We start from the raw sequence: 13,292 nt of genomic DNA, 5'->3' as shown, positions 1-13,292 counted from the left end.
CGACGGGCCCTCTTTCGCGACCAGCCCACCACCGCGCCGCCTCTGATCTCACGCCACCAACCAAATGCTGGAGCAACCAGCGCCACGCCTGCTGCCTCTGTCGAACTAGCGCCACATGACCCACATCCATCGTCACTGACTCGGCAATCCAGCTAGCAGGAGGGGGACGACGAATCGTAGTAGCCCACTACTAGGAAGAAGCTGGGCTTGCATTGCCAAGTTGCCCGTGCAAGAACTCTACCAGATAGCTACAGTCCTGTCTGGATCACGTTGTTGTTTTGTACGGCGAACTCCGTCGTCGTCTCGCGTCGCCGGCTCTCCGGCTCCGGGGGCAGGAGGATCAAGATACCCGGGCGTGCTGAAGATGACGCGGCAGAATGGGCTGGTTGCTATTGATGGATGCATGCAGTTTCTTCGTTCAGGAGTCGTTGTCGAGTTAGGCGAGGGCGTTGCCCATATGCTCCGGCTCCTAACTCCGATCCTTTTTGACGGGCCGGACGTACGACGGCCCCAAAAGCAACAAGCAAATTCTAGCACCAACTTAACCAAATGGGAGAGCCAACCCAAAATCTCTGTTCGTGGCCGCCCCTTCGCTCGCCGTGTAGGAGCTCTGAACCTGGTCATCACCATCTCATTCTCTGCATCACAGGAGTCGGTGGCAGCAAGATAGGATGCTTGACCCAAACTATTTCAGGTCAATCCGGCGACTCGCTGCCTCCTCACCTGCTCCGGCTCCGTCCCTGTGGTTGCGGCAGATCGCTCGATTCCCATCGCCCCATCCCATCAGATCATGTAGTACATGATCACTGCACACGGAAGAAGGAATTCGGTTGACTCGGCGAGGCCGGGCGCACGGTGAAGTCGTGCAATCATCTGACGGAGCGCGACGCGCCACTGACCACGATGATTGGTTCCGTCCGTACGGGCAATTAACTAGTAGCTAATAACCTAGCTAATCCGGTGTCGCTTACCGGCGTCACGGATCAGATCGATCCGGCGCACGGCCGGGGCAGCAGCAGGGGGGTATCAAATAGGATAAGCTGTCACTGTAGGCTCTAGCGACGGTGGTCTACTCCGTATTCATCCATATAGTGTATTCCATCTGTCCCGCAAAGACAGTTCTTTTAGTCTTTAAATTTTGTTCCGCAAAAATTGTTTATTTAGATTGTAGTAAAGTCTATCTAATCAAAGCACTAGTTAATTAGGAGTAACATGATCATTTTCCATCACTAGTATTATGTTTGAAATTTTTTAAACGATCAGTCTTTTTGAGATGGAGTGAGTATATTTTTTTCAAAGAAGATAGGCCGTGTTAAATTCATGCATATGTAGAAGATTTGGTGATGCGTGCTGCGGCAGCATGCAGCTTGCAGAGAACACAAAGTCAATCACTAGCTACAATGGGCTCCATTGCATTATATGGATTCTTCCTGTAAGGCAGTAGGATGTGGATTTGTTCGACTGGAGGGCAGAAGACGCAAAAAAACCAAAAGGAACAAAGCGCAGAGTTGCTGTCTGTCTCCGGACGCGCCATGGCAGCTTCAATTTAATTCATTTCCATCAACCCGAGAGCAGGAGAATCATTAGTGGTAGCATGATGATCACACCGCAACAATAATCTACTAGTAATTGGAACACTGATTGGCATGGCTTTCCATGATCGATTCCAGTTCAAGGCCAGCACTCTACCTGCAGCTGCCTGCCCCATAATCTCTGCTAGCTTTTCACTGCTATTTCATTCATCAGGACCAAAGACCCCCATTCCTCAGCTGAATACATACAGTACAATCCAGACAGGCAAAAACACCCCGGTTGACATGCCGCATTGCAAATAGCAGGAAAGAACCTAACACCCCCGCTAACGCCCTCAAGCGGTAGAGCTGCGACCATCTTTCCTCCCAAACAAGGGATGAGCAGATTCAGAACTGCAGAAGCAGGGGATGGGAAAGCTACATGGACTCACGGGCGCTGCCGTGCGGCGGCAACTTGCGCTTGTGCAGGGAGTAGCCATCCTTTTCTCCTCCAACTAACACCCACATTGGCTTGGAAACATATGCGTCGGAGCTGGAGGGAGATCAGAGGAACAGGAAAAGGTTGAGACCGGGGCGGCTAACTGAAAACGAACGACTGAAGGAGAAAATGACGTACGAGACAACCCAAAAGTTTAGGTGGCGCTGCCTCTTTGGAGGCTGTTTAGGCGGCGTTGGTTCGTCAGGGGGTTGTAGTAGCGCGGCCCACTTGCTACCCGAAGCATCCTATGTTTCAAGCATGCTCTGCAGCACAATTCGTTCCTTGGGAAAGATGGCTCGGATCCTTCTTGCTCCAAATGTTTTGCTTAGAGATGCGAGGCACGGTAACCGCGACATATTTTCAGAAACATGGTGTGTGTGTGTGAGAGAGAGAGAGAGAGTGCGCGCGCGTGCGCGCAATAGTAAACCCCTCTCAAGCAATAGGCCAAGCTTTGTAGTAGTTATTCATCGAATTCTCTTTTCGATCATACTCCCCACAATTTATTTTGTAATAAGGCTCGTATGCATGTCAACATTTACGTTTTTTATTTAGTTTCTAACAAAAATAGCTAACGTTTATGAATAGTTTTGTGCTAAAAATGGTGCCCTTGATGTATATTTGAAATCTATTTCTTATTATCATAGTTCTATTGTGGATGGCTGTTGACGGGGAAAAAACAACTTCCGAAAACCAGAGATCATAACCAGATCTTATAGTTTAAAATTGAGGGAATAATTAATGGTTAAGTTGGCACTGTTCCACCTAGCTTCGCGGTGGTCATAAATCCCTCCTTTTCTATAAGGTGTATTTCATTTCATTTCATCATTTACTTCATTATTATTTTATTTATATAACACAAAACTATAGTTACATTAAGTATTTTTAAATAAGAGCACAATGGCATATATGTCAAAAACATAATTATACATTAGCAATTAATGGCTAAAGACTTTGTCCTAACGAAATGAAATTAAGCCTTGTAATTTCAAACAAGCACTTCAATCTTCACAACATTCTTATTCCAGCCATATCTTAGTGCTACCTATCTAGATAGCTACTCATACCCATATTATGTTTATTTGGTAGAGTAGAACAACATGGCTGTAATTTCCCGTGGACTTTGGTAGCGTTGGCCAGCCTGATGGGCCATAACTGTTTTCTAAATGTTCCCTTGGACAGGGGACGAGAGTGAGTGGGGACAGAGAGAAGAGAGAAAGAAGCAGGCGCTTCGCAAACCGTCAGCTGAAACCAAAGCCACTTGCCGGCTCGCAGCCTGCGGCAGGCGCGGAACGAGCGCTTGGCCTCGCGTCCGAGGCAGACGCGTAATTATTAAACCTGCTCTCAAACCACTCCATACCCTATTTACTCCAACTCTTTGTTTAGTTGCAAAGTTCAAAATTCCAAATTTTTTTCCGGCACCTACATGGAGACTTAAATCTAGACGAAATAAAAAAACATTGCATAGTTTGTCTGTAAATCGCGAGACGAATCTAATGAACCTAATTAGTCCGTAATTAGACGTTAAATTGCTACAGTAATACTACAATAAACAACCTCTAATGATGGATTAATTAGGCTCATTAGATTTGTCTCGCGATTTACAGACGAGTTCTGTTATTTATTTTGTGATTAGTCTATGTTTAGTACTTCAAATATAAAAAAATGCTCTTTCAAAAACTTTACACGAGGCAACTAAACAATGCCCAAGTTCCAACCGGGACCTTGCGACAATTAAGCATTGTAAAGTAATGAATAAAATCTGGATACAGAGTTCTCAATTAAGGCCAGTCTCAGTGGAAGTTTCATGGACACAGCTACTTAGACTGGGAACTAGATTATCGTGCCAGATGAGTTTCATGGTGATGAAACTCTCCTCACATCCCATGAAACTCCATCCTTCTCTCTCCTTGCCACATCAGCAAAATTGATGATATTTAATGTCATGAAACTCTCCATAAAACCCCCACTGAGACTGGCCTAAGGGAGCAAAAGAACCAGTTCGTCTAGTTGGCACTTAGGCCAGTTTGGATGGGCCTAGGCAGAGCTGCCTGGCCTAGGCAGTGCCCCCAAGCGTCCGATTTCGAGCGCCTAGGGCTGAGATGGCTGCCTGGCCGGCAAGCTGTCTGCCAGGTCTCCATCCTAACATGCCCTTATTCAAGACAAACGGTCCTTGCTCGGGAGACACCAGTGATTATTCTCTGTAAAACAATAGCTGGTTTGAAATTTCAACTAGGAAGGTCACCCGCACATTTGCACGGCTAGATGTTACTATTTGTAACATTATTTTTTTAATTATTTCTATTTATTACTCGTGCGGCTAGATGTAAGTATCTATTAGATTACAACCTTTTTTATTTTGGCTCTCATAAAAGCAATATTTTTTTTAGAAAAATCAAGATGTGTTAAAGCGTACCTCAATTTTGATGAGTCGTTTTGTCTCCATATATCTAAGTTTGTTGTTTTAACATTGATTGTAAAATAATTTTGATGTTTTGTGCGTGGATATATTTAGATGATGAACTCATGATTCTTGCTGAGATTGGAGAGTCATCGTCATCACAATGCATGCCCATGGCAACGGCTTAAATTTCATTGCTGCTCCTCAACATTCACTGGTGTCGCCTCGTGAATCAACATATCAACATATTCCTCCTTGATATGGGCGTTGGAGCTCTCATCGCATTCCCTTTGGGATTTTTTTTCTCTTTTAAGACCCTACAACACTAAATATATCACATCATTCTATTTCTTATCTCTTCCTCTCTATTTGGTACTCATAGCTCGTAGTATATCGAAGTTGTTATGTTTTGGATTTAAGTACGCTACAACACTAAATACATCGCATCATTCTATTTCTTATCTCTTCTTCTCTATTTGGTACTCATAGCTCGTAGCATACCAAAATTGTTATGTTTTGGATTTATGTATCTATTTAATGGTAATGGTGTGTTATATGTAGGTGTAAGGGTAGCTCGTAGCATACCAAAGCTGTTATGTTTTGGATTTAATTTTTTATCTAATAACAATGGTGGGTTATATTTATTTATGTTTAAGGATATTTTGGACTAACATTTAACGTAATGGCAGTGGTGGGTAATTTTTTTTTCTCTCCGATTAATGTGGGATTTTCTAGACCTTGAGAGCGAACGTAGAGACTCCATTTGTTGGTCAAATAATAATAAGATAATAGATTATGGCCCCATCTAGCCATCCGTGATCCCTGACTTGATGTATCACATTGCCAATAAAAGACCCATGAGGTTTGCGTGGGAACATGATTTGAGATGACTAGGCCTATGATCAAGCTTGATCAAGTAGGCAGAGCTAGTAAAGAAAACATTAATGTCCCCCTTTTTAGCGCACAACCTTAACTTTTGCCAGAATATATATATATATATATATATATATATATATATATATATATATATATATATATATATATATATATATATATGTCCTGATAAAAAGCGTCATTTTTGGGATCTCAACATCATCAGAGTGCAACATATTTTAAATAAAGCGGCCCAAAGCTGGAGCATTTAGTACCAAAACATACGAGAGCACCCAATTCAAACTCGTCGTTGGCAGTGCTCATTTGTCAAACAAGCCATTTAAGAGAAATGGGACTGCATCACGGTTGGCCACTAAAGACCAACTTTTCACTCCGGTCGATCCGTTTGAGAAAGGAGCAGAGAAGCCTATGAACGCACGATACGCGCACGGTGTGCAGACATTTATTTGTGTATACGTAGTGGAGCGTCCATGCAACTTCGCAGTGCCGTCCTTGATGTGCGCACATACGGTTAGGTTGATTATTCTGGACAATAAAAATTCTTCCTCCGTTTCAAATTGTAAGATGTTCCAACTTTTTTTAAGAGTCAAAATATTTCAAGTTTGATTAAGTTTATGTACAATAAAATACTAGCATTTATGATAACAAATAAGTATATTAGATTCTTCATTAAATATACTTTCATAATATATCTATTTGGTACTATAAATTTTTGTAATCTTTTTTTTATAATTTTGGTAAAATATAAAAATAGTTTGACTTTCCAGAAAAGTTGGAATGAACTTATAATTTGAAACGCAGGGAGTCGTGGTGAAGACTGAAGAGACGTGTTGAGTTTTCTTTGTATGTTGCGGGGTTATTTAGCTAGGTTGAGAGTGAAAGTTTTTCCAAAGGCAAACGGGCTTAGTAGATAGGTGTTCGCGGGAGCATGCATGCGTGCATAGCAAAAAGGCAACAATTGGTGAACATTGGTAGTTCTTTTCTTTCAAAGAGAGCGAGACTTGTCATCATATTGCGCGGATCGTCTTGTTTGGTTTTGTGAGGCTGGGTGGGTTCTCTCCCCATCCGCTCTTCGCTTGCCACTAGCCTATAGTGGTGTTTTGTAATTCGGCACTACGAGACTTTTCTCATAGCTGTGTCGTTGCAGTTCTCTTTTTTAGGGTGCTCGATAAGCAGCGGTGAGGCGACGGCACTCCGAGGGCGCTAAATCTTGAGAAACACCTCCTGATTGCCCTGTTAAGCCCCAATCTTCGTAAGATCCAGCTTAGATCTATCTATTGCAAACGCACGTGATACCTGAAGCAGAGAAAGGATGCAGGTGCTCTGGTGGAGCTCCGTCCGGGCCTCCAATCCAACCCGGGTCGTCATCTACCTCTACCTCAGCGGATCGATCTCCGTCTGAACTCTGAACATAGGCACTCTAGATCGGACTCCCCGGCAGCACAGCAAGCACTGCCCAGGTCGACGGGCCTCCACTGCAACAGTAAGACCAAAAAACAAACAAAAACAAAAACTAGAGCGATCATTGGAAATATCTTGTTACCACTAGTGGGTCGATGGTGAGGATACGCTTATCCTGATGGCTGCGCCGGTCAGTCAGGCCACGGCCGGTCGGGTGGGCCGTGGCCGTGACCACCCATCCTCAGCCGTGGTGGTGGAACCACGGCCTCCCCCTTCTTTTCACTGCTTTTCCGCGGAGAATTCCCTCACGTTTCACGGCGGCGGCGGCATGTGCGGCGGCTGCCCCGCAAGTGGCCTCTCACATGCGCGCGCACCCGCCACCTTTGCCCTGCCCCTGCTGGGCCGGCTTCGGCTTCCCCGCTCCGATGAAAGTGAAAAGGGCGCCGCTCACGTGGATCCCGCCCCGCGGGTCCCGCGCGCTGTGAGGGCCTACTGTCACCCGGATGCCCGTGGGGCCCGTGAGAGTTTTAAACGAGGCACGCAGACGGGGTGACGCTGCCTGCCTGCCTGCTGCCTTCGGGAAAGGTTGTGTGCTCTAGGAGGTTCCTGGCTTCCTGCCTTCCTGGTGCAGTCGCCACTACCAAAAATCGACGCGAATTCGTGTTTAAAAATTGAAGCCACGCACGCATTCGCCGTGTTGCTCCTGGTTGAATTCGAAAAGGCCGCCGCCCGGCTACCTTTTTGCGGTGCACCGCGCATGTACGCATTTTGGATTTGGATAGGCGAAGACATATGATAATTAGGGTGGGTTTTTTTTTTATCCATGCCACCGTTATTTCCCGAGTTTTGAAATATATCATTACTATTTGCGATATTAGAACCATGCCATTACTATTTTTAAAATCTTTGATCCATGCCATGACACACGAATTGGGTGGCTTTCCCATGTACCGTATTTTAGTATAGACAGAAATGCCCCTAGCTCTATACTTGCTCTGCTCCGCCAGTCCCCCGCGCGCGGTCGCCCGCCCGCCGTCGCCCACGGTCCTGCACCGCTCGCATCCCCGAACACGTCCGTCCACTGCCGTCGCTCACGGCCCCCGCCGCGCGTGCGCCGCGCCTCCACGCGCCCCTACTCCGCACGTGCCGAACCTATTTGCTCCCAGCTCGCTCGCCAGAGCGCCATCACCACCACTTCCGGCCATCCTCCACCCAAGACAAGCACACAAACACCACCCCCTCAACCTCTTGAAGCTCACCGACCCCACCACCGCCGCCCTAGCCCCGCCGGAGTATCGCTGCCGCCGCGCACCACCATCGTTGAGCCCCTGCGCACGCCGGCGACCACCTTTCTGACCTCCCCCGATCCCACCGAGACCACCCCCAAGGTAGCTCTCGCCGCCCTGGTGCTTCCACACACCTCCCTTGCCGCCGGCCGGCCACCACCTCGCCGGATTTCGGCCCGGACTGCCGTTGACCTCCATGAGCCCCATATCTACAAGATCCATGGCGTAAGGGAGCCCCTGCAGCGGAGGGGGGAGCAGGGGCACAACGGCGCGGGCGGGGAGAGGGGCCAGGAGCCGAGGAGCACGACGGTGGCGGGGAGCAGGGAGTCGTCGGCGTCCATGGCGGATGCTGTTGACGAGCGGCTCCAGGGGCAAGGCCGGAAACGGTGGCCTGCATGTGGGTCCAAACGCTCGAGAAACGTACATAATGGCATGGATTAAAGTTTTTCAGAATAGTAATGGCATGGTTCCAATATTATGAATAATAATGTCATATTTCAAAACTCAGAAAATAACGGTGGCATGGATAAAAAAACCCTAATAATTAAGCTCGGACGAGGTACGATCGCGTACGTGCGTGCGCACAGCACAAGCACAAGCACAAGCACGCGCGCACCGCAGGCTGGCGGCTGCCCGGGGTGGCCGTGTCAGTTGCCGCTGACGCGCCCGCCAGCCGTTGCGTAGTTCCGACCTACCAACGGTCGCGTCACGTTCAAATAATGTGTTCACACTTCACCAGCACAAGTGCACAGCAAACTGCACAACCTCATCTCTCCTCGTTCTGCTTCTGCGGAAAGAATTATATTTATATTATATATATAATTGTATCTTCTGTGTAATGCACACAGGTCGGACGCCATTGACCGGGGTAGGAAGTCGGTGACTGGAATAACTCGGCATCGGCATCCCGTTCCCTATCATGGCACTATGGCAGATGGGGCATATACAATTGGGGTCCAGTCCAAGCGACCGCTGACACGGACGTGGGTCGGATAAGGTCGCCGCCGGGCGTCACAGCCAGTCAAAACAAACTCGATATTTTTTCTTCTTCTCAGAGCGAGGCCGCCCGGGATGCAATTTGCAGCTGAATTTTTTTTATTCCATCTGCAACTGAATTTTTTTATTCCATTCGCAACCGGAATAATTCAATTCGACAAGATGTATATCTGCACGGTGGGTCCACTACATACGCTCTGCAGATTTTCGTTCTCCGATCCGTCCGCTGGTGAAGATCGATCGAGCGATAGATGCGTGCATGGACTTTCCGAGCGTGCACCAGCTAGCGAGCATGCAGCAGCGACTTTTTGCAGGGGATGATTGGGTGGTTAGCTAACCCATCACAGCAGGAGACACGATTCCGGGACAAAGCTGGAGGGAGAGCGAGAGGGAAAAAAATAAAGGGGGTAGTCCTGGCGAGGACGCACTCGAGCTGTGCTGTCCCGAAATAATGGCCGGATGGAGGATCGCCTAACAAACCCTTTGGATAGTTGTTACGTAATAGTATACCCCTTTCCTTTTCCCGACGGCGATATTATATTATTAATACAGTTATTTGTAGTGGGACTGTGGGAGCACTTATGAGCGTCACTTATATGTAGTGGTATAGTTAGCTAGTATGTATAAGACCTCAATTCAAAAACAAAACAACTTGACATGATTAACATACCAACTAAGAAGCTAGCACACCCGCCAATTAATGGAAAACATGCAGATATGCTGGGACTTCTATATCCACTTACGCATGATATTTTTTTTGCTTCTTACTGTGTGTACTATTGCATATGTACATGTACCTTTTCTTAGAAAAAGGGAGTGCTAGTTTATTATTTATGCACTGCCTTTTGCCTTTCCGCCGATCACCCACTGCGACTGCGAGGCTGATGTAAACTCCGGCCTGTCCTCCTGAACGAAGAAGAATCTGTACGTACTGTCTGGGTTTGGAGGCCAAGTAAACTAGGAACATGCATGCATGATGCAGCTGCCGATCGAATGCCTGAATGTAAAGTTGGCGGTGCCATGCCAACGCCACCACGACGATGCGCAACATCAGCTAGTATAGGATTCTAGGGATGAACGGAGTAGAGGGACGATGAACGGAGTAGAGAGAGCAGGGGACGGGCCCTGTGCGTCGTTGATCTGAGCATGCAGGTACCTGAACTTTATTGGAAAAAAGGTTTGATTGATTGCCTGGGGTACTATCATACCACGCGTTGCTCGGTTTCAAAGGAAAGAGAGAGGGGGTATGGCTGCGTGCATGCAGGATCGGAGCAGGAGAGGACGGAAGGAGACGAAGTAGTGGTTGGGTCTGCAGTTGGGTTGGGTTAGTTGCGGTTGCCTGTGTCTGTGTGTGTGTGTGGGGGGGGGGGGTGTCTACAGCTAGCTCCATCTCCGTGGCGCTCTCGTTTCCTCATGTGGACGAATTCCATGTGTCCTGCCTGCCACAAGTGTAGCTAGCCAGGCATGTATCCCAGGCTCCGGCCGCGTCGTCCCTGCGAGAAGTCGATGGGAGAAAGCCAGTGCGGAGTGAACCGTGGCGCCGCTGCGTCCGGTCCGCACAGGGCGGCGAGGCGGATGGTGCCGTCGACGGCTGGTACTGAAAAGAAAAGCTCGGCTGGGTTCGCGGAACCCCCGAGGCCCGAGAGGCCGAGAGCCAAGCCAAAGCGCACCCGTGATCTCCCAGGAAAAAAGACCACATCCATTCCATGTACCCCCCGCACCGCGGCCACGTGCAAACCCATCACCACCGGTTCACCGGCTCGGCTCGCCCCCTGCTGCGGGCCGGGCGATGGGCTTGGGCGTCGTGTACTATTCCTCCAATCCAAAGTGGTTACCACCCCGGCTTTGACCCGCGCGCGCGTCGGCGCGTGGTAGAAGGGAAGGGAGAGGGGACGAGACCCCGGCCGGGGGATCGGAGACGGTGGTCCGCGGGTGCGTGACCCGGGAGCAAATCTCCAGCAACCACCAGGCAACCACAAGTCCACAGGAGCGTGCGTCCGTCCCCGCACGTGATTTCCTCCTCCCTCCGGGGCGGCCGATCGAGGGCGACACCGCCGGCCGCCCGCTGGTGTGCCTGCCGACACGCCGCGGCTCGGCTGCTCCGACGAGGATACAGCCACCTAGCAGTCTAGCACGCACGGGGGCAGGCCGGGATGGGCGCGGCAGCAGTAGCAAGCAGCAACCGACCGGACACGGCGGGGCCGGGGTTGTTCGTCAGCGCGTCTGGTCGCTTTGAAATAATATATGGGGTGGTTTCCCTTTTTCACGGCGGTGACGGGAGTCACCTGAAAAAATCCATTCCGGAAGAAGCGAGCTTTGCTATGGCTGGCCGCGCCGCTAGACGGGCCGAACAACAGGCAGATCGCGCCGAAGACAGGGCACTGCTCCATTCTGCTTTTATCCGGTTTGGATTGCATGTATGTCCTTGTCCTCCAAGTTTCGGGCTCACGGTGGTACTACTGCTTTACTGTGTTTCCCCCCATTTTTTTTGGGTGCTTGTGAATGGACTACAGTGTGACTTGCTTGTTACCGGAACCTTACCTGTCGAAGGCACAAAATGAGTAGCAGCGTATGACAAACGACGAACGCGCTACTTGGCAGAGCTACCACTTGGAGGAAGGAAAAAAAAAGAATCTCAAAAAACAAAGAAAAAAGAGAAGAGAACCAGCATCTTGGTTTTTGTTACGACCACGTACAAGACTCGTCCAATGCATCGGAAATTCGCAAAATGTCACGGGCACCCGGCCGCGCCGCGCGCCAAGCGTCAGCTGCTGCGGCCAAGCCATGCGCCCAATGCGTGTGCGGTACGTCCCGCAGCACGTACCGTGTGCCGCCCAAGCGCTCGCACACCGCGCGTGACCCCCGGTGTACGTACGTTAGCGAGCACGCACGAACCGTGGTCATTAGCGGCTGATTATATATATATATATATATTATATATATAAGTATATATGTAAAGTAAGTATACAAGTACTTTAGTAATAAATAAACGCCGGACGGAGTCGAGATTAGGCTCCAGGTCACGTGGGAGATGCCTCCCGGCCGGGTCCCGGCCACGTGATCTCACGCTCTGCTACTGCGCGTCAGGCAGCCCCAGCAGATTGCTGCCTGCCTAACCATCTAACCAGGTCCTGTTCAGTTCCAGCGCAAAAAAAATTTTCGTTGGAATCTTATTAATTTGAAGTACTAAATGAAATCTATTTACAGAACTTTTTACACAGATGAGTTGTAAATCGCGAGACAAATCTAATGATGCTAATTAATCTATGATTAATCAATAATTAGCAGATGGTTCCTGTAGCATCACTGTTACAAATCATGGATTAAGTAGGCTCATTAGATTCGTCTCGCGATTTACAGCCCATCTATGCAAAAAGTTTTGTAAATACATTTCATTTAGTACTCCATGTATGTGTCGAAATATTTGATGTGATGGTTTATTTGTGTTTACAAGGTTTATGTGGTGGAAAAAAAGGGACCTAACCAATATTACCCGTCGCCGGCATCTATACATGGGTCCTCCAACAAACAGTGCCCGCGGTACAACTTGTAATCACTGCTGGCGCCTGCCCGGCCGCCGTATCTCACGGTAACCGACCGACGCTGCTAAACGATCAGGCTAACGAGGCTGCTCAAGTACTGTACTAACCCATAAAACAATGCCAGTTATTGACTCTGTCTGTTTCATCTCTACTGCATCCGGTCAACAGTATTTCTCTCTCTCACAAAATTAACACCAACCAACCAGCAGTACTTTTCTAAAAAAAATCAACACCAGCCACCCAAACACAGTCATTGGCGATATGATGAATTGATGATCCGATTATTCGAACACGGAGTTATCATTTCCCTGGCATTTGAATACTTGCTGTGTGCCTGTGCCACTCACACTAAGGGGATGTTTAGAAATAGAGACTTCAAAAATGTACTAGGGACTTTTTAGTATTTAGAAGTATTAAATAAACATTAATTATAAAACTAACTGCAGAACCCTAGAGCTAAACTGCGAGACGAATCTAATGAGGTATCTTAATCTATGATTAGCAAATGGTTACTGTAGCATCACTGTAGCAAATTATGAATTAGTTAGGCTCATTAGATTCGTCTCGCGAAAAAGCACTCAGTTGTCAAAAAACATTTATAAACAGATTTTATTTAATACTATAAAATAGTAAGATTCCTTTTGATGTGATAGAGACTTCTGAAAAAAATCCTAGAGCCAAACAAGTCCAAAGTCTCTGAAGAGTGTCTATTCCAATATTCTGGACAGGGTGTGTGTGTGTGACTGACAGGCACCGGCCTCTCTT

This window comes from Panicum virgatum, chromosome 5K (genome assembly GCF_016808335.1).
Source record: "Panicum virgatum strain AP13 chromosome 5K, P.virgatum_v5, whole genome shotgun sequence".
NCBI classification, from domain to species: Eukaryota; Viridiplantae; Streptophyta; class Magnoliopsida; order Poales; family Poaceae; genus Panicum; species Panicum virgatum.
Note: the sequence above shows the minus strand (reverse complement) of the source record.